At 43.6% G+C, this 20105-nt stretch overlaps 1 protein-coding gene across 4 annotated transcripts in view; it reads right to left on the reverse strand.

The window, feature by feature from the left end:
• The window catches only part of rerea (arginine-glutamic acid dipeptide (RE) repeats a), a 126428-nt gene that overhangs the window by 89629 nt on the left and 16694 nt on the right, over positions 1–20105 (reverse strand). For 2 of the 4 annotated variants that reach the window (XM_008295755.1, XM_008295732.1), the window contains exon 1: positions 1042–1563. The gene's annotated coding sequence lies outside the window, so the exon portion shown is untranslated. Of the gene's footprint in view, positions 1–1041; positions 1564–3999; positions 4011–9063; positions 9145–20105 lie in introns of those variants that run through there. The other 2 variants (XM_008295747.1, XM_008295740.1) reach the window with 2 other exon arrangements.

Below are 20105 nucleotides of genomic sequence, written 5' to 3' on the forward strand. Positions count from 1 at the left end.
ACCAATTTGGAGTGGTTTAAGTAAACACACCCTCCCCTCCCTCCTCTACTATAACTCGAAAACACTAGATAAGCTGCCTTTCAGACAAATAACTGTAGTCTGCTTTCAAATCCTAAGCTGCCGCCTCCTAAACACACACACATCCCACCAGCCAGGCCAATCCCCCCCTCCTCACCCTCCTCACCCTCCTCCCTCCCTCTTTTGCTCTTTTCAACAACAGGCACAGATCCCCCCCCTCCTCACCACCACCACCACCACCCCACAGTGAGAGCTGCATGTGCTTAGGCCAGAGTTCATAGCCTCTGGGGTGCTGAAGGAGGCAAGGAGGGGGGAGAAGTCAAGTTAATTTGGTGGTCCTTCAACAGTTTGGTACACACATTTACATGCAACTAACTTCCCCATGTTGCAAAAAAAAGGAGAAAAAAAAACACTTTCCATTATTGCAACCCAATAATCAATTTATGACACGAGCCACAGCTGCAAATCCAACAAACAATCCTTTATGTGAGGGGGAAATCCCACCAGTCAAATTTATGTGCCAGAGTCATCATCATCTATTTAAACTTTTTTTTTCTCTCTCTTTCTCTTTTTCCCCTAAAGTTGATTGATTGCTCAAACACACAAGGGATTTTAAAAAAGAAAAAAAAACATGTTTCCTGGGCAGGAAGAAGCTCTCCTTTTGTTTACTTCAATTATTGTCACTTTAAAACCATTAGCCCAGTTACGGGCAGGTTTGCTTGAAGGGGGTCTTTGCTACAGTCCAGGGAGAGCCAAGTTTTTTTGTTTTTTTTTTGCAACAATGCAGCCAACTTTCAGCTCCCCAGAGCACTCAGAAACATTTGACTCCAGGTCACACACGCTTCCTCCTCCGGGTATAAACAAAATTAGAACACTTCAGGCTCCAAACTATGTGAGTGGCACCCGGCTTTAGTCACCACTACAGCCCCGTTTTCTTTATCACCCACACGTTTGCCCTCCATCTCCTCCAACCACAACTATCCTGCAATCTTCTTCTTTTTTTTTGTGGATTCAACTACTCACCCGCCAGTCTGGTGATTCTTGGGAGTCCCACAGACTGCTGCAAACAAGTTGAAAAAAAAAACGCGATCCTTTGCCCGAGATGACCCACCGAACTTTAAAAAAAAAAAAAAAAGCCAGCTGGAGCAAATCCAAGAACCGGGACCAAACGACGCTTATTACGAAAAAAGAAAAGAAAAAAAAAAAAAAAAAGCTTGCCCGCACGGAGGGGCTCTCAAGGCGAGCACTTGCTTCAACAAAAGACGGTTTCACTTTACTGATAGACTGTCCGAAATAAGCGATCAGAGGCGCTACAACCTTAACTCGTCCCCCCACCCCTCGAAAACGGCTCCTATTCTCCGTCTTCTCGGCCGTGTTGCTGTCGATGATAGTGTCCACATGAAAAGTAACACGGCGCTTGTTTCGAGGGGTAGGAAACCAGTGAGTTCGCCGTTAACAGGCTCCGCTTCCTTTTTCCACACACACACACGCACGCACACACACTCGCATATACACCACACACACTCTCTCTCTCTCTCCCCCCTCTCTCTCTCTCTTCTTCTTCTTCTTCTCTCTCTTTCCAATGCACACACACACTCCACGCTCTCCCTATCGCTCCCTCCGTCTCTGTAAACCCCCACCTCCTCCTCCTCCGCCTCCTCCTCCTCTTCAGCTGTTCAACAGACGCATCCACATGGCTGACCTAGTCTTTCTTTATCCAGACACTAGTGAAGGAGAATTACGCCGACCACACTCAAAAAAAAAAAAAAAAAAAAAGCGAGAAAAAAAAAATCCAGAGCGAGACAAAAACATGGACTGGATTCAAAAAAAATAATCGTCAGGGACAAAAGGGTGGGTTGGGGGACGCCAATGGAGAGAGAGCAAGAGAGAGAGGAGGGGTGTGTGTGTATGTATGTGTGTGTGTGAGGGGGGGAGAGGTTGCTGATTGATGGAAACGCTGCGTTTCAGGACGCACGGTGGCCAAAGTGGCCGATCCATGATTACGCGCATGGGAATGTGACAGAAAGCAACACAATGAACGCTACTACTACTACTACTAGTAAATAATGTCTTTTTTTCCCCTCCTTCTCCTCTGTGCGCAGTGCCACACAGCACAGCAACGATTCAATTCCCAGCATAAAATATAGAAGTAACTACATAAAACGGCGTTTTTACGCACAGGTCGCTGATTTATATTTGGAAACATTAGTATATACATGTGCATGCATCTCCTAGAAAAATTGCACAAGAGGGAGGCGGATTGAATGCTGCTCAGGCTTGTGGAGCTCATTTGCATTTTTGGATAATGAATTAATTAGTCACCCCACCCATTAAAAAGGCAGAAACAAGCAGGGATGATAATGGGACTAGTCCATTAGCCATATTTGGGGAGGCTGATTTTTAAATGGTGAGCCTTCACATCACATCAAATATGAGACAGTTTTGTTGTATTTCATGTTAGAAATGTTGACTCTTTATCTTAAAATGCTACAAATGGAAAAAATAAAATAAAATACACACATGTAAGAGGAGCGGGAAAGCAAAGACGGACTGCATTAAGTTATAAATTAATAGGATCATTTCCATTTCGCTGGGCAAGTAGCTTGACACATTTTCATTGTCTTAAACATGATATTGGATCACTGTCAAAATCCAATTAACTAAAGCAAATAGTCTGTGCATCGGGCTCTTTTTGCACTAAAGCCAAACACGGCCGAGCAAAGGAGAGACGGGCAGCGAGGATCAATAGAAATTGAGTTGAGGGTGGTGTGCAGGGGGCCCTTCATTGTGCTACAAACCACGTTGGTCGTCTTCGTTTCAATGGCGGTGGGAGGGGGGGTGGAGGAGTGGTGGTGGAGGGGGGGCTCTGCTGTGCTACAAAGTGCTGGTAAAAACCTTTTTTTTTTTTCCAGCTCCTGAGGCAACTGTCCTGAGAAGTCTTACTCCCTCCCACCCACCCACCCTCACTCTACATAGTAACCTAACACCACAGCAGTCACAGCTCCTCCTTTATCACAGTATGTATACATTTCACAAGGTCAATGTTTATGATATTTACACACACACACACACACACACACACATCTCGTCTGCCTCTTTTCCTGAGCTACACAAACATTCAAAGGATCCGAGATTGATAAGAAGGGCGGAAATGCACATCTCTCTCGGGTTCTAATGCACAATCAGAGCATAAAAGCAGATATTTTAAGCTGAAATTTCCTCCTTTTTTCTAATAGTGTTCCAAGAAGAACTGAGTCAAATGCCACCATTTTCAGTACAGTGCGAGGCTTAAGTTGGCCTAAGACAGCAGTGAAGGGTGAGTGCAGTGAATCCACTCTGAAGGCAGTGCAAAGCAAAGCTGGATTGGCTGGCGGGGCAGGCTCCCCTCCCTGGCAGATGAGATCCCATTATCAGGCAGACGAGAACTCCACCTCCAGGATTTCACAGCTCCTCTGTTTATCACATGGCTCTGTCAAGTTGGGCACCATTAACCGATAATGAAAGGAGACAACCGGTGCAGTTACAAGCAAAGCACTCCACATTCTACAGGCCTAAGCATGTATCTGGGAAGCTGACTGTGTCTATTCAATTCTGTTCAGCATTCAAACAGCCCATCACAATACCTTTTCCCTGAGCACCCTTTTCTACAGCTATAGTGCCTTCGATCCAGACAGAACAAAAACTGGTTACTTGGTCTCTGTTTCTGAATTCAGAGGAATAGACATCTAACAGAGCTGCACACTGCTCCGGCAACAACAACAACAACAACAACAACAACAAAAAAAAGAAATAAAAATTACACCTTTATCCAACAATCTTCTTCCTAAAGATTGCTAAAAGGGAACAATTCTTTGTATGAGCTAACAAAACCAGAAAGGGTGGACGAGAAAAGAGAAAGCAGCACAATAAAGCAAACACAGACTATCATTTTGGAAATATATTTCCTTCATCTACATCAAACATAATTAGTACAAGTGTTACCAAACAAAAAGACGGCGAGACCGCCACTGAATCAAAGGCCGACATGCCCCTCGCCTACCCCCCCCTCCTCGGTCTGACTACTCCATTTATGGTTTATAGGATTCTGTAGCCACTTACGCTCATTAAAAATGAATACTTAACAAAAGCTGTGGCTGACACAAACTGTTTGCTTTAGCCTGATTTCTCCATGCTGGAGAAAAACAAGCCACTCAGAGGCAGCAAACAGAGAGCGAGCATGAGAGAGAGAGAGAGAAAGAGAAAAAAAAAAAAGTGCTCAGCAATACAAATAAGTCAGCCAGTAGCTGAAACAACAGAAAAAAGTGACATGGATGACTGAGCCAAGCCTGTGAGAGACTTGGCAAGCCTCAGAGGCCTTGGCCTCTTAAGCACTCATATCTAGTAACTTCATTTAATACATTCACCAGGGATGAGCAGACAAGTTGAAGGAAAAAGGGAATGAGAGAAGAAAACAGACTTGTAAACCAAGAGGAGGGTTAGGTTGTGGCAGCGGTGGGGGTGTACTTCAGAAGCTCGACTTTAACACATGACTAAATCTCTACAGTGTAACAAGTTAACTTCCCTGCTGCCAAAACATAATAAAAAGGAGGGAAAACGGGTGTGCTAGATTGAACTTTGAGACTATTTTACCATTCTTAGGCAGGTATTATCTAAAAGAGGCTTTCTTCTTGTATTAGAAATTCGAACAGTGCTTTTCCAGATGGAGCTTTAAAGCAGTGACTGTCTTTGCCACACGCACTATATCCATAAAGAACAAAGGCTCTGTGTGACTGCTGCTTGAAGTTACTGTTCCTCATACTGAGGGCGAGCGCTGATAGTCCCTCCCCTTTCTCTGCTGGCTGGCTGGCAGGCAGGCAGGCAAAAAAAAAAAAAAAAAAAAAAGCTGACTTCAAATCATTCATTGCCCCTTTTAGCCTTCATGGATTCTTAAGAGAGCACTTTACAAGTTGGGGGAATCCAAAGGGAAAATAGGGTCTTACACGACTAATTAAAACACAGACTTTGCCTGGAGGGGTTTGAGAGAAGAGGAAGCAATAAAACAATCCTCTTCAATCTCCCAACAAAGTAACTCAAGGAAATTACTCAACTAAATATGGTTAACTGCATGCTTGTGGATATCAAGATTTGAGGTTTTCAAAGACAGCTGCTTTAGCTAAAAAGAACTGTGCTTGACGGGATAAAATTTCTATTAACTGAAAAAGAGAAAAAGGCAATTTTAACAGTGGAGGTTACAGTTTTCTCTATGCAAGCAAATAGCCTTATCAAGGTGACAAGAGACTAACTGAAAATCAAGATGTCCTTTGGAGACAATCCAAACAGACAGCTAGTAATTAAGCTGCTACCTAGCGAGCCTTTATTTGCCATCATTAACACAGTTGTAAAAATGCGAGGGAAGCCAAGGAATGGTATTTCACTTTAGGCAATCAGTGCAAGGTCTAGCCTCACATAGCTATCTTGTTTACATAGCTATTCACAGTCACATTTGGCAGCCTCGCAACACTCTGAAAACCAAGACACTTGTAGGCTACATATGTCTAATCTCTTTGCCAAGCTACACAAGCTACTCAAGAGAGTGAAACTTGCTTGCAGCAGCCATTTAGTAAAAGTATTGCATGTTTAAAAAATGAATGTAAGTAAACCTTACTCCAGATGGAGGTAGCTGCCACCTGGCAGATAAACTGATCAAATGTTAGTGGGAGAAAGCGGAGCATCTTCTCTTTATAAAACACCACAAGAACCCAGTGCTTGTTTGCAGACTCTGATGTGTGTGAGTGTGTGTGTGTGTGTGTGTGTGTGTATTTAATAGCAAAAAAAAAAAACCCAACAAATGCTTTAAATAGAGGGTCACACTACGTCTGAATTCAAACAAGAACCTCACAATTTCCATGAGATCACAGCTTCCTGAAATGAAGTAAGAAGCCAAGGCAAAAGTAAACCAGGGTGTGAAATGCTTTTAAAAGCTGCAAAATAATCAACCAAGTCTGCACGGCTATGAACTCACACATATAAACAGAGGGGGAACACAGTCGCAAAACAAATGCACACGTGTAATACCTCCGATGCTATTTCGCTAAGCCCCTGATTTTCCACAGACATTCTTCAAGCTCTCACATGGACTGTCTGTGTCTGTCTGATTCTCCGGGCTAAACAGGGCCTCATTCATCTGAATAAAAGAGCAGTTCAGGCTGCCGTGGCTGCACTGAGAACAGGCTCTGAGGAATGAGACTGTATTTCCAAGAGGGCCGTGGAAAGAGACAGGGGCGCAGGCTGCGGTGCAAAAGAGGAAGTTTACATTTCAGGCAAATCCTTTTGTGAACAACGACACAGCAAGATAAACAAACAGTACATGTGTCTGGTGCTTAGCTCCGGGTTCAGCCAGGGAAATCCAAATCCAGCAGAGAGCAAAACTGTGATTAAAAGTGATCAGCAGCTATGAAAGCAAACAAGATCGGTGGTAGTGAAAGCAAGAGACAGAGTGGCAGTTGAAGCGGGGGGAGGCGGTGTGTGTGTGATTATTGTGTGGTTATTGTCTACAAGCTAATGTGCTCAGATAGCCAGTAACTGCTCCATTTCACACAGGGCACATGGCTGTCTCACCTCCATACACTGCCACCCTGTGGACGACGAGCAGAGGTGCAGCCTTGTGAGCGGAGAGGAGGTGGGGGTGGGGGGTAACCGAGGCTCATAATGTGTAAAACAAAAAAAAAATTAACTCCACACACTATAATCCGTGACATGTGTGTGCTCAATATGGTGCAATGGCACACGGTGCTGTATCTTTTTTTTTCTCCCTCCCCCTCCCCTCCAGCACCGACGCTTATTCAGAAATCAATTATTCTCCTCTGGTCACACTTGGCTACTCTCAGTGTGTAAGCTAATGATTCAGCCTTCTAGTTTACAGATAGATACCGATAACTAGAATAAGAACATCCATTACAGGTCAGAGGGAAAAGATTCTCAAGTCGCTCTAGCTAATTTTTCACATCTTGGATTTGTTCCTCCTCGTATTTCTTTTTCCCTTTTATTTAGCATGAGCAACAGCAGAGAGAAGTAATCTCAAAGGCAAATGTACGGTCAGCGTGTCAGCGCTGGGCGCGGTGAGGAAAAGATGTGTTATTCAAAGAGACAGCACACAGTCAGGGTGCTGAGGTTGTGTTATGAGATTAGACTGTTTTTGCGGGAGCAAATGGTTAAAATCAGCCTGTGTGCAGTCGGAGCAGACAGTTTGGAGATCAGTGCTGAGGTCAAGAGGAGTCACTTAGCTGTGCTTTGGCCTTCCAACCCCGACAGCGTTCAGAATCAACTGTTCCACTGTGGGAGTAGATAAAAAGCTTGGCAGCAGTCTCGCAACAAGAGACAGCTACATTTACAAATGCATGCGGGCTTTATTTATGGCTTTTTAAAGGTACAAAATGGAAATTAATGGGAATAGGTAGGAAGGTGGGAAGCTCACTCATTAGCTAGAATATATATTAGGTTAGCCTCGCTAGTGCAGATCCCCAAAGGCATTAAATCTTCTTCTGAGCAAACAAAGCTGTAAGCAATCCAGAATAAAAAAAACATACTTCTCTGAGTCACAACTAAACCGTGAAGGTCAATTTAGATTCCCCCCCCCTCCCCTTCCCCAACTACTGTCATTATAATTTAAATGCAAGTTAATGAGATTTGCAGCTGATGCTGTTCAGCAATGAGACATGAAGAAAAACTGCCCTTTTGATGTCTCTGTTGAGGAAATAATGTGCTGAAATCTGAGAATAATATGTTGTGTGTTGTGTGTGTCATTTATGCTTACATGGCAATTGTTTGGACTTATGAATCAACTGGGCATGGAAGTATGTTTCTCATTATGCTGTTGTGGACACAGAGAATTACCGCTCAGAAGTGGTGAACTGGAAATTCAGCAAATTGCTTGTTTGGATGCGCATATTTTGCATAATGCACACGGCATATAACATATAAAAAATAAAAGAATATGTGTGTGAATGTGTGTGGTGGGAAGTGAGAGTGCCTGAAAGAGAAAGCAACCCAGTGGGGGAGACTGAGGGGAATGAAAGATGGAGTGATGCTGTTGATATTCGATACGGAACAGAGCGGAAACCTAACATGCAGAAACTGTCTTTATAATACGAACAGTGGGGAATAGACAGAGGAGGCTGGCTGCAGCATTAGCTCCTCAAGTCAGCTCGAGGAAGAGGGATGGGTGGAGGGAAAGATAGATGGGTCGAGCGAGGGAAGGAAAGAGGGAGTGCAAGCTGTAGCTCTCTCTGTTCCTGCACACATCAGCAGCAGGAGGGCAGGGATGCGCGGAGGCCACAGCAAGCCAATTACCAAACTCATTAAGTAACCTGCTAGCCGGCTTTGAACTGCAGCCCCCTCCATATCGTGACTGGGTTCTCCACCACTGTTGTGGACGTTCAGATAGGTGCTGCTGTCATTCTTGTGAGTCTTTTAAAAAAAAAAAAAAAAAGCTAGAGAGGGGACCCAAAATGGCGAGACAGTAATCCCTTTTTTTTTTTTACATGCATACATTGGAATTAAAATGAAAAGAATCCCAAATGAAACAGCAATGAAAAAGAATGGTAGATTGGCAGCTTGAAAGGTGTAACATTGCCAAAAGGCAGCTACGAACAAAGGAGAACGATCTGCATATACAGCAGGTAATGCAGGGAGAAAAAAAAAAAAGGCAAATAATGAATCCAGACGCAAACACAAGAATGGATTAGGTTGAGCTCGCGACCGAGGGATGAATCAGCGCTGACAGGCTTGAGCTGTTCTCTCCAGAGGTACTGAGAGTAGCAGGAAAGATGGCTGCGATAGAGAGCAGGAGGACAGCGCGACGAGGGGTGAGGATGATGATGGAGAAGTATCAGGCTGAGAGCACAAAGGCCAGGGAGACAACATGATCAAGGTCCAGTGGGTGGGGCAGGAGCAGAAAATAATTTGTGAGGAAGGAGAGGGAGTTAGGGCAGAGAGGAAAAAATAAATAAAACACAGAAAACGCTGCGTTAGTCAGCGCTCCAGTGTCACGAAGCATTGTTGACTAACCTTGACTGCATTCACCTCCTAGCTCACTGCCATACTGCCTCTCAACAAGTATTGACACAACGACAGTCTGCAAGAGAAAAACTGAAGGGAGGGGGGAAAAAAACAGAACAGACACACAGAGAGGACAGAGAAAAAAACATGAATGATGTGTAAATGGAACAAACGAGGTGATAACAGATTGACAGTAGAGGTGTGTGTCTGGGTGAAGACGGCTGCCATGTTTGGCATTGTGTTGGACATGTGGTGACTGTAGCCACCGAAACCACAAAGGTGCACTAATAAATAACACCATTTAAGGTGCAGTTAACATTTATTTCCTATGAGGAGATTGTGAGCATTTATTCTAAACCAGTATTCATTTCGCTCCTCTCAATAAACCTCTCTGGATATACACAGATCTAGGCACTTATACCTGCAATACACACTGTAGAACACACACACACACACGCACACACACACACAGACACACACACACTCCCCCACCCCTGAACCTCCCCCATTATCCCATGAGCCCTCTCTTCTCTGCCTCGCTCTACAAGAGCTTGGAAATAAAAACATCACAGCTCTGCCTCGCAGCACCTGTTCAATAACATTGACATTTCACATTCAGCATCCGCACACTGAGAGATTCCCTGCATTTACTCTCTTTAACACGCAGAAATACAAAACACACACACGCGCGCACAATCTGATACATGTCAATGTAAGCATTTTAATACAGCAAAGACTGGGGATTTGTATGTGTATGTGCAACTGCTGTCCTGCATGTGTGCCTGCAGTCATGTATCAAGCATAACAATGGAATTAATCTGATTGGTACGTGTCTTTTTTTCTAACAAATACTTTTCGCAACAACTCACTAATTAAAACATTGTGCCATTCTTTTAGAAGAACTTTTCAGTCTAGTCAATTATCATTAGTAAAGTCTGTCTATGAAGCCCTGTCTCGCAAAAAAAATATTTCTTTACAACTAGTCTTGCATAGCTAGACCTAAAACGGTCTGGCTTGGATGAAAAAAAAACACTTCTTTAAACCAATCACAATGAGTGGTGTTAAGCCCAGGATGCAGCAATGATGCACAGCTATTTTTGGGATAATTCACAATTTAAAAAAAAAAGAAATAAAAAATAGCACAATCGAAATCTTTTGCAAATCTTGACATTTTTATGCTGCCTGTTGCTGTTGTTCTCTGAGGCAATGGGGACTTCTACACACAGATAACTAAAAGTCTGAATCCAGTGAGTCAGACTATTATCGAACTTATTCTCGATTATGTTCTGAGGAAAACACGTTTTCTTCCTGATGAGGTTTGTGATCATATATGTATCATATACATTTCTCATGAACATATTTTAGCCATTTATTGTATCGCTTTTCCAATTATTGCTTCTTTTCAGCCAACCAATCACATATTAGATGGAGCCATCACCCTGGCAACTGAGAAAATGGAGGAGAGGCTTCAAACGTGTTTTAAAAAGGTTGTATTTTGTATTTCTGTCAGGATTTTAAAAAGTTTTACCTTATCTTATCTAGCTTATCTTATTTTAAACCAAGCCATAACATTTGATTATACCTAAACAAGTGGGTTTGGTGCCTAAACCGAATCAAACAGCAGGTGAAAATGAATCCTAAGTCTAAAACTAAGGGAACCACAAGGGACACAAACTCCAGTATCTTGAGTCAGACTCTTGTGTTGGACTCATGCCACCAGAACTACCTCTCCAACCTCTTATTGCAGACGCTTTGAAAATCGAAACGTGTCCTACTACGTCACCTTAGTGGGGGAAAATACATTTTTTTAATGTAATTTTTGAGATACAGAGTTGAATTAGATGACTCAATAGTTTGTCACTTTTTGGTAGCTAAAACGGGTGCAACACATAAGTGATGAAAAAAACCCACCTGTTCTATATTAATATAGATAATATATTTAAGATGACAAGTCACTGATGAGTATGTCTCGTCTGTGCTTTAAAGCAGGCTGCGGCTGGTTTCTTCACACATTTTTTATTGGCAACAACAGCAACATCTCTTGATATTTACCAGATCTTCAAAGTTATTTTGTTTGCTATTATTCCTTCCCTGCAACTGATGCAATGCGCATACCGAATCCAGCTTGCACAAAGTGAAATGGTCTGCTCGGTTTTAAATTTGAAAATAACACCTGGTGTGCAGTGAATAAAATCAAAGCGTTTCTATCCAGGCAATCTATGCAGTGTTCAGCAGCGAAGCCAGCAGGGCATACTGACACTTGGAGGCAAAAAGTAGCACAAACACACCCAACAATCACCCAGATAAGCATGTAATATTTATATTCAGTCCAAAATCAAACTTGGCAAAGAAGATTTTGGGGTCAAAGATGTTTGCTTTAAATATTTCAGCATGATTTTCTTTTAGATGTAACATGACACACTGGTGCATTCTTCTGATGACAATAGTCGCCACCTGAGGACAAGATGAAAGGTGCAGTGGGCCACCGATGCCAGGGCTCAGTGGTGTCACCAGGTGCAGCCTAACCTGGGTGGCTGAGCAGGGACATCTGTTTGACAGCATTAGAGCCATCAGAGCCCTGCCATAACCACAGATTAAATGGCAGTAAATCTGAGGATTAGATCCATGTATGAATAGCCCACATCGATTTTGCAATCTCTTCGGTAACTCTGGGATTTCCACAATGACAGACAATGTGACCATCAAGCGCGCGCACACACACACACACACTCACACACACACACAAGGGCTCATCCATCTCCCTGTTTTTTAAAACCCTCTAAAATCAGTCTGTGACTAACCCATCTCCATTTTTAATCTGCTCATATCTCAGCCTAGAGGCGGTATTCAAATAGCACAAGGCATGCAACATAATTCCTTTAACAAACTGCCCATCCATCCACTCTCTCCCACTAGTCACAACAGAGCAACTAAAACAAGCTCAAGAGGCCTAGAAACGTCCATTCCTATATTCTAGTGTGTGTGCTCATGTGAGAGCGAGATCACTTCTGTACTCTGCGAGTTGAGGGTTATTACTTGTGAGCACCATGGGGTGATGTGGATGATGACAAAGACAAACTGGCCTTTCCTTCTATAGCTGCCTCATCTCAGCCTTAAAAGCTGAATATGCATGCGCTCACGCACGCACACTGAAATTCACTCAGCCCCAATGCGACCTTTTTGACACGACAATCCCAAAATCCCGCGCTGAAACCCCAATCCCCTCTGACCACCGTGGCCTTTCGGAAGCTGGCTGACATCAAAGAGAGCGGCGCTTCGCTTTCATGACTTTAGTCGGCCTCTCAGTCTGTCAGTGTCTCTGGCTGTCCACCGCATGCTTGACACAAAAGCCACTATTTTAACACCAGGCTCATGTGAAACAGTTCCGACACCTCCGCAGCCCAACGCGAAGGAACCAAAGATAGCCTGGGCTGCTTCTTCACTATTACCACGCTCAAAGAGGTGGGTGTCAAGTGTGTTAGAATATGAGCAGTGGCTTTCGATAGGGACTTTAAGAGAGAGGACAATGTGTTGCTACAAAAGAAATGTAGTCCAACGACACCTAAAGCTCTGCGGGGAAAAGGCAGAAACCGGGTAAAGCCTGTAAAACCATGGATCACAAAGCAAAATATTCATCTCAAGTCGGCTTGGCAACCATATTTGGAAACCGGCAGCGACCTGACACCCTCATCCAAAATGGCTGCCCTGGTCATCACGGGCGACCTCTGCCACCTATCGAGCCAAACAAAAGCGATTACCTGGTGATTATTGTGCGTTGGGAGATAGCTCCATTAATCTCTGCAGGTGTGTAGCCAAGTGGAACACACTTCTTCGCTATGTTTCGAAAAAGACATGCGAGAGAAAGGGAGAGAGAGAGAGAGAGAGGGAGGGAGGGAGAGAGATGGAGAAACTCAGTGTGACAGTAGAGCTGCTCCAATTAGGTAAGCACATTGAGCCGTCAGGCCGGCACATTCATCAACACGCAGAACGCCAGTCAGCAGCACCAGAAGGCTCACCCGCCTCTCGACCACGCTAACCGCTACTGTGGTGTGGCGAAGGGAGGGGAGAGTGACAGGGAGGCAATTGCAAAGCAGATTTGGACCATTCTCCACCAGCATTTGGCAGTACAAATGTTTCTATGCATGGTTTGGGTGTTGTTTTTTTTTACTAGCATTTCCCCTCCCCGCCCTAATAGATTGGCCATGGGCTGCTAATGATATCATTATCATACATGGACTGTAATTATCTCGACCCACCGTGTGCCAAGATCAATGGCCGGCAAAATCTGGATCAATTGATTAGTCTGCCGCTGTTAAGCTGCTAAAACATATTTTGCGCACAGTCGATGTGTTGTTGGATGGGCTGTGAACGAATTGGGTCCCTGCCTGCTTTCAGAGTGCAGCATCCAGCCATGGGGTTAGGCAAGTGGATATGTGCCATATAAGAAGTGAACTGAATTGGCAGGGCTGAGGAGTTTCTTCCGCTCGTCATTATGTCAACCACTGGCACCGCCATTACACACAAAGCTCCAAATTAGGGCTAAAATTACTATTTAACATTCCTCTCACAACATCAAAACAAATTCATGCTGGAAAAATGTTCCCGTTGTCCCTTTGTCATCGCCCAAAGTCGTATCAGACTGGTTTTATTTTTGCTAACACAATCTCCAGCAATGAGCCTGCAAGTTTTCATTCCAGAAAATGTGCTCTGACTTTAAAAAAAGAAAAAGTAAAATGCATGATTAAAACATTTTTTGTTTTAGATAATACATCCTACTGTGGAAGTCTTCTAGTAGCATTGCAGTGGGGACGCTTAATGACATTTACCCTTTTCTTCAGCAGCAGGGTGGGAGTGGAGGGGTGAGGGCTTTTGAGTAATAAGTTCTTAAATATGCGATCAGTGGAAACGAACGCTGATATTTCAAAGTGAAGGTAGGAATTAATTAGAATTAGCATGATAAAAAGACAACAAATGGAGCAGACACAACATTTTGAGCATCACTTTGAGCAATTTCATTCCGAGGAATAAGCCTTGCAAACAACTTAATATTTAATTTAGTTAATTGAATTTTTATTCCGAATTATTTTTAAAAGAATTTTAAGCAAAGAGGGAGAAAGATGGCCGGTTTTAGTTTGTCAGTTGTGACAATTTTTAGGTTCTCTTAGAGGTAGTAGTTATTTGGTAGCATATCTGTTGCTTGTATTTTTCACAATGAGTTAACACTTTATAAACTTAGCAATTCATTGATTAGTCAAAAAAAAGAATTTGTAGACTAACTGATAAAGAAGAAAATAATCTTTATTTGTTATCCTAATTTCATAATGGCTTTGGTACAGATGCTAATTAAACTCATATGAAGTAAAATAACTAAATAGCAGCTGGTAGCAATAAAAAACAATATAACAAAAAAGACAAAACAGACTCAGATTGCCTCAGAGTGGAATAAACCAGTCCAGTCTTTTTATGGAAAAACAAAATGCATCTTCTAAGAGTGCTATTTGTTGCAGGGCTATTGGATTGCATTATATTTTAAGACTTTATCAGGTCCACCTCCTGAGCGGCGTTCATGCGTAAATCATAAGCCCTCTCGCCTTTTCCTGCTGCTGACTTGGTCTCAATCATGACTGTAATTTGAGAGCAGCCTGATTGTGTTAGGAGGCAGCTGATTGCGCTGATGAGCAGAGAGCTGCTGAAGAGCAGAAAGTGGGCCATCTACGCTGAACAAATAATGATAATAATATGACACCAATAACAACGAGGGATGATATGAAGCTGGCAAACAGGCTGTAGCGAGTCTTTTTTTTTTTTTTAAGGATTGCCCCGTCACCTGCTCGCCAAACGAAAGAAACAATCCAGTACGAATTCGTCCTTGAGCTAAAGGCCTTGCCAACAGTGATACTTTTGCAACGCGGCCGCACCATGTAAATCACATTTTAGTGGGCCCAGTATATCCACAGGGTTAACTCTATCCTTGGGTTTGCCCATCATCATCCTTTAGCCGGCATGATGCAACTTATTCCAGTATACAAAAGGCTAATGCAGGTAAATCACACCTAGTGGACTTGAATGCTTGACACTAAGCTTCCCGGCATACTAGCTAGCTCGAGTGGGCGAGAAATGAACCTTGTTATGTGTCCTGACACTGGGCCCTGCTCCCCGGCAAATAAAAACATGCCTCTCACTTACTGGCTGCCTGCGCTCACAGCCCCATACATCAGCATTATAAAGGAGCTCGGCAGCCTCAAGGTCAGCTCAATTTCCTCCTGCCGTTATGAAGTATCAGAATCACAGCGAGAGGGGGCACCCACACACATGTAAAGCAATGATTTAGGGAGCGAGGGAGGGGAGGGGAGGGAGAGAAAGAAAAAAAAAGAGAGAGAGAGAAGAGAGGGGGGGGGATTTGGAGTGTGAAGGAGAGGCGGCGTATAATACAATAGGGAACTGTGACAAATCACCAGGAGAGAACCAGCCTCTTCGACAGTGAGGATGTGCGAGTGTGGACATTTGTGAGAAAATGTAGAGAATATTAAGCCTACTTGTTCATTCAACACACTAAGAATATAGTAGTCTGTAGTAGAAGTAATGGGATTGAACAGTTTGTCCTTAACAAGCCGATTCCACTTGTGCAGGCGCTCGAGTTGTAGTCTGTGAAACTACAAAGCAATTAGGCCTACTGAATTATTGTTTCAGAAAATGTGAATACGATGTTTACCATTGACTGTAATTAAATTCTAAGCTGTTACATGGGAATAACAGCAACCTAATGCAAACCTAATGCCTTTTTTTTCTCCTTTTGAGATCTGGGCCCATTCATCACATGCCCAAGCAATTTGATAAATTACACAGAAGCATGAAAGCTGATCATGTGCGTAGCAGACTGTGGTGCAGGAGTGTGTGTGTGTGTGTGTGTGTGTGTGTGCGTGTGTGTGTGTGCGTGTGTGAGCGTGTGCGTTTGCCTCTGCCTGAGTCGGCAGTCATCCTTGGCTGCTTCACTGGCTGAGGTTTGACATCTTCAGCTAAGAGCCTGGGGAAATAACAGCAAATTCACTTAATGGCACCACCTCATCTATTCCTCATACAGAGAGAGGAGGGAGAGAAGAGGGAGAGTTCCTTGAGGTGTTACAAAATGGCTGTGTGCTCTCGGCTGTGCTGCTGTCTCTCCCAACCGTGGGGGTGCAGGTGTGTGGGTAAACACAGAGTGCATTGAGATCCATCACGGGCCTCGGTCGGCCCCCAGCTGTAATTTGCAGTCAACTCTGACCCTTTTGCGAAAAGCCAGCCAGCCCGCGCTGCCGCTGTGGAGCTTTTCGTGGTGACAGCGCAATCTGGTTTTATGTGTGTGTGTGTGTGTGAGTGTGTGTGTGTGCGTGCGGTTGCGTGCGTGTGCAATGATCTGTACGTGCAAAGACAAACATATACAGATCTAGCTGGCGACGCGAATGGCTGCAGGTATGTGCATGCTTGTCGGTGCAGGTGTAAGTAAGCATGTGTGTGTGTGTGTGTGTGTGTGTGTGTTTGTCTGTGTCTGCGGGGAGTGTTAGAGAGCCAGAGGTATAATGGCCCCACTCCATCTTTGTGTGAGGTATTGCAGAACAATCCAAAGCAGTGCACAGCAGCTGGGAGGGAGCTGGGGCTGACTTGCAGTTGGATAACATCTCAGGGTAACAGCAGGTATGCTATCAGTGCAGCCTGAATCCCCTTAGGGCTATTTTCAGAGCCCCTGACCCCGGCATGACTGACTGGATGACGTCTCTGTGCCAGCAACACAGGAAGAGCAAGACCCAAAACCACGCCGTTGCTTCCTCTCTGCGGCACAACATTTCATTCCAGCAGCCCTGAACAGCTCTGGTATTGTTCAGATGTTTTACAAAAAAAAGACTCAGTGATTACATTCACAAGGACACCAGTTCGTCAGTAATTCACCCAATAGAGACGATTTTCTGAATAATACCTTTTCCAACAGAGTAGTTAAAGAAATCACAATTATGTAGAAACATGTACTTCAACTGCCTTACTCCACAGCGTTTTAGATATACCTTAATGGAATGATGAATCATAATTGAAGCTGACAATATATTGCAGCAATCAAACAGGCTCGACCATCTGACTCAGCTTTCAAGTAAGATGAATAATGCAAATTGCAGTTCTATTGCAGAATGTGTGGTACTGTTGTAACACAGCAGCGACATGACAGAAAGATATGGCATAAAGCTGAACACTGGAAAGAAACTGATGCTGCAGCATGATGTGGAGGAGGGGTCTAAAGATATTAATTAGGCTGTGCTGTGTGGCATATAAATGGGAACTGGTATAAACAGCAGTGTATGGTTTGTTTTTTGTGAGATTGTCGCAGTCCGTGTAAATGTAACTGATTATACAACCAGGTCTGGGGCTGCAACTCTGAATTATTTTCATTAGCGATTAAGGTGCACTTTGTTTTTCCCAATCAGGTGATTATTTATGAAGGAAAAGTGGGGGGAAAAAGCCCATTTGCTCATGAGCTCATTTTTCAGTGAGACAGGAAATTGAATTTCTTTGAATATTTGTTTTACAAAAACTGAAAAATAAAAAACTGGAATCAACATGTGTAACATTTTTACCCACAGTGGTTAACAAATCTGTAACAATGAATAAATATAAATAGGGGACTGCATTAAAAAGATATACTTTGATCACACAGCCTGTAGTTCAGCCTTAAAGTCCCAGAATTTTTGTTTAACGACTTTTGGACACAGCATCGTCACTAATGGCTGTTTAATAGTCCAGGAGGACGGAGGCTTTTTAGTGTAGTGTTTTCTTTGTTTGTTTGTTTTTTAAAACAAGACACGTAGAATTAAGTAATTTTGACATAATAACACGATTATATGTTTAGTTGTGGTTATTTTTTCTGATGGAACCAAAAGTCACACAGGATTACTTCAAAAACCATCAAAAAGTTGCTAATCTTATGATTGAATCTGGTTTTGATAAATGAAGTAATTTTTAAAATGTTTAAAGATAAAATGCTTATCAAACCCACAGACAGGTTTTGGGGTTCAAAGAGTTTAATATAAAAAAATGATAAAAGTCTGTCATTTAAGAAGCTGCGCCCAAATAACGGTTTGCCAATTTTGTAAAAAAATAAATAAAATCGACTTTAATGTCAGAAACTGCCGCTGATAGTTTTTCCGTCGGCTGACTCTAATCACATCCATCAAGCTGAACCAAGTGGGTAGCAGGCCCTGATGTGACCGGTGACAACAGCACAAAGGAGGAAAAAACACCCTGTAATGAGGAACCTTGTCTTCTGAATGAGATGGCACAGTCAACAGTCAAGGGTGAAAAAGCCTATTGATGATGTACCATTAAGGCCACACGGTGCTCTGTACATACATTTCTGGTGGCAGTGTCTGTTAATAGACCGGCTGATAACAGGTGGATAATGCGTATCAGCGAGTGACTCCGTGCTGGAGCTGGAAGATGGATGCCTCCTGTGTGCTTTCCTCTTATATAAAGCTCTCTCCTCTCCCATCTTAGTGAATGGTTTCCTACTACTTGGCTCCCCGTGGTTAGCTTGTCAGCCCTCTCTCCATCTCTTTTCTCTGCACCTGCATCTGACACTGCGAGTGTTCTGTCACCCACCTCTCCTCATCCCCCTGGAGGAAATGTTCAGCCCCGCCCAGCTAGCTCCCAGCAGCCCCTGGGGTCCGGGACAATTAAAAACGAGGCAGGAGCTCAGTCGAGCTGTCATGCCGAGTCTCAGATGGGACCTTGCCTGTGTGGCTGCAGACGCAGGGGGGGGACTTGGGTATGAGAGCCCAAAGAAAATAATATACTATGTCTGTTGCACTTGAGATCAACATTCACTCTAGTGCAAGGTGATGGCAGCACATCAACACCCTGAAAGCAATGCAGTCTGGCTAGAGCGATATATTTGGCCTTACAGTATTCAGACATTGCCTGACTGCACACACACACACACACACACACGCGCACACACAAATCCACAGCTATATTCCAGTGTCAGCCAATTACAGGCCTGCCCTGACTGCCCTTGACTACACTCCCTAACCTCGCTCCACAATCCATGTCAAACCCCCTCTGCACTGATTTTTTTTTTTTTTTTTGCCCCTCTTTTACTTTTTCTTCTTTTACTCAGAGTCTCTGTCTTTAGGGTCTGAAATATTTAGTAGCCCCCATCTAAATACACCTTCAGGCACCGAGCCAGAGCTGTCTTCCTCGCCAGGTAAAGAAGGAGCGAGACTGAGACGGTGGAGGAAGGGCTGGTGTAATATCTCATCAACATTATTAAATAATTTCTCCCCTCGGCAGTCCCTGGGTGGTCCTGGGCTGTGTTATTTCTCAGTCAGGGTTCAGTGGCCTCCGTTCCTGGGGTTGAGTCTGGCCGCTCTCCTAGCCTCGCGCTGTACTAAGCAGGTGTCAGGGGAGTTTCCCCTCAATTAAGCAGAGGTAAAGTAATGCCTCTCACCGTGGCGGCGCCATGAATACATTAGTCTTGCTGTCACCACAGGCTACAGCATCGAGACGCGTGAAGAAGACAGACAGCTGCTGAAGCGGGTTAAGCAAACTAACACAAGGATTGGAATGTATTAAACTAAAGTTCTGATGTGAAGCGCGAGAAAATGGCCTACAGGATATGATCTGAAAACCTTATTTCATGTAGATGAATACACCCGTATAATCTGTTGTAATGTATACCCGAACAGTAAACTGAGTAATATCATTTTGTTTTAGTGTTACTGGGAGTTAGGCTAATGAGTTTGTATTAGCTGTCTGAGTAGATGACACTGGAGGACACCGAATCCTTGTTGTGTTAATTAAAGCTCAATGAAATGATGCCGATGAAAAATTAGCATGACCCGCAGCCTCAGTGAGGGATGCTGCCAGGAAAATGGATCTCTAAGTTGTTTTCAAGGCCAGGCTTGCAGAGAAGCTACTTTCAGAAACAGAAACTGAAGTCGAAATCAATCATATTAACCAATTATCTGATTAACTTTAAGTGGCAAACATCCGACGAATCAACTGCACCCACGACGAGAACAAAGAGCCTC

This window comes from Stegastes partitus, unplaced genomic scaffold, assembly GCF_000690725.1.
Source record: "Stegastes partitus isolate 25-593 unplaced genomic scaffold, Stegastes_partitus-1.0.2 Scaffold24, whole genome shotgun sequence".
NCBI lineage: Eukaryota > Metazoa > Chordata > Actinopteri > Pomacentridae > Stegastes > Stegastes partitus.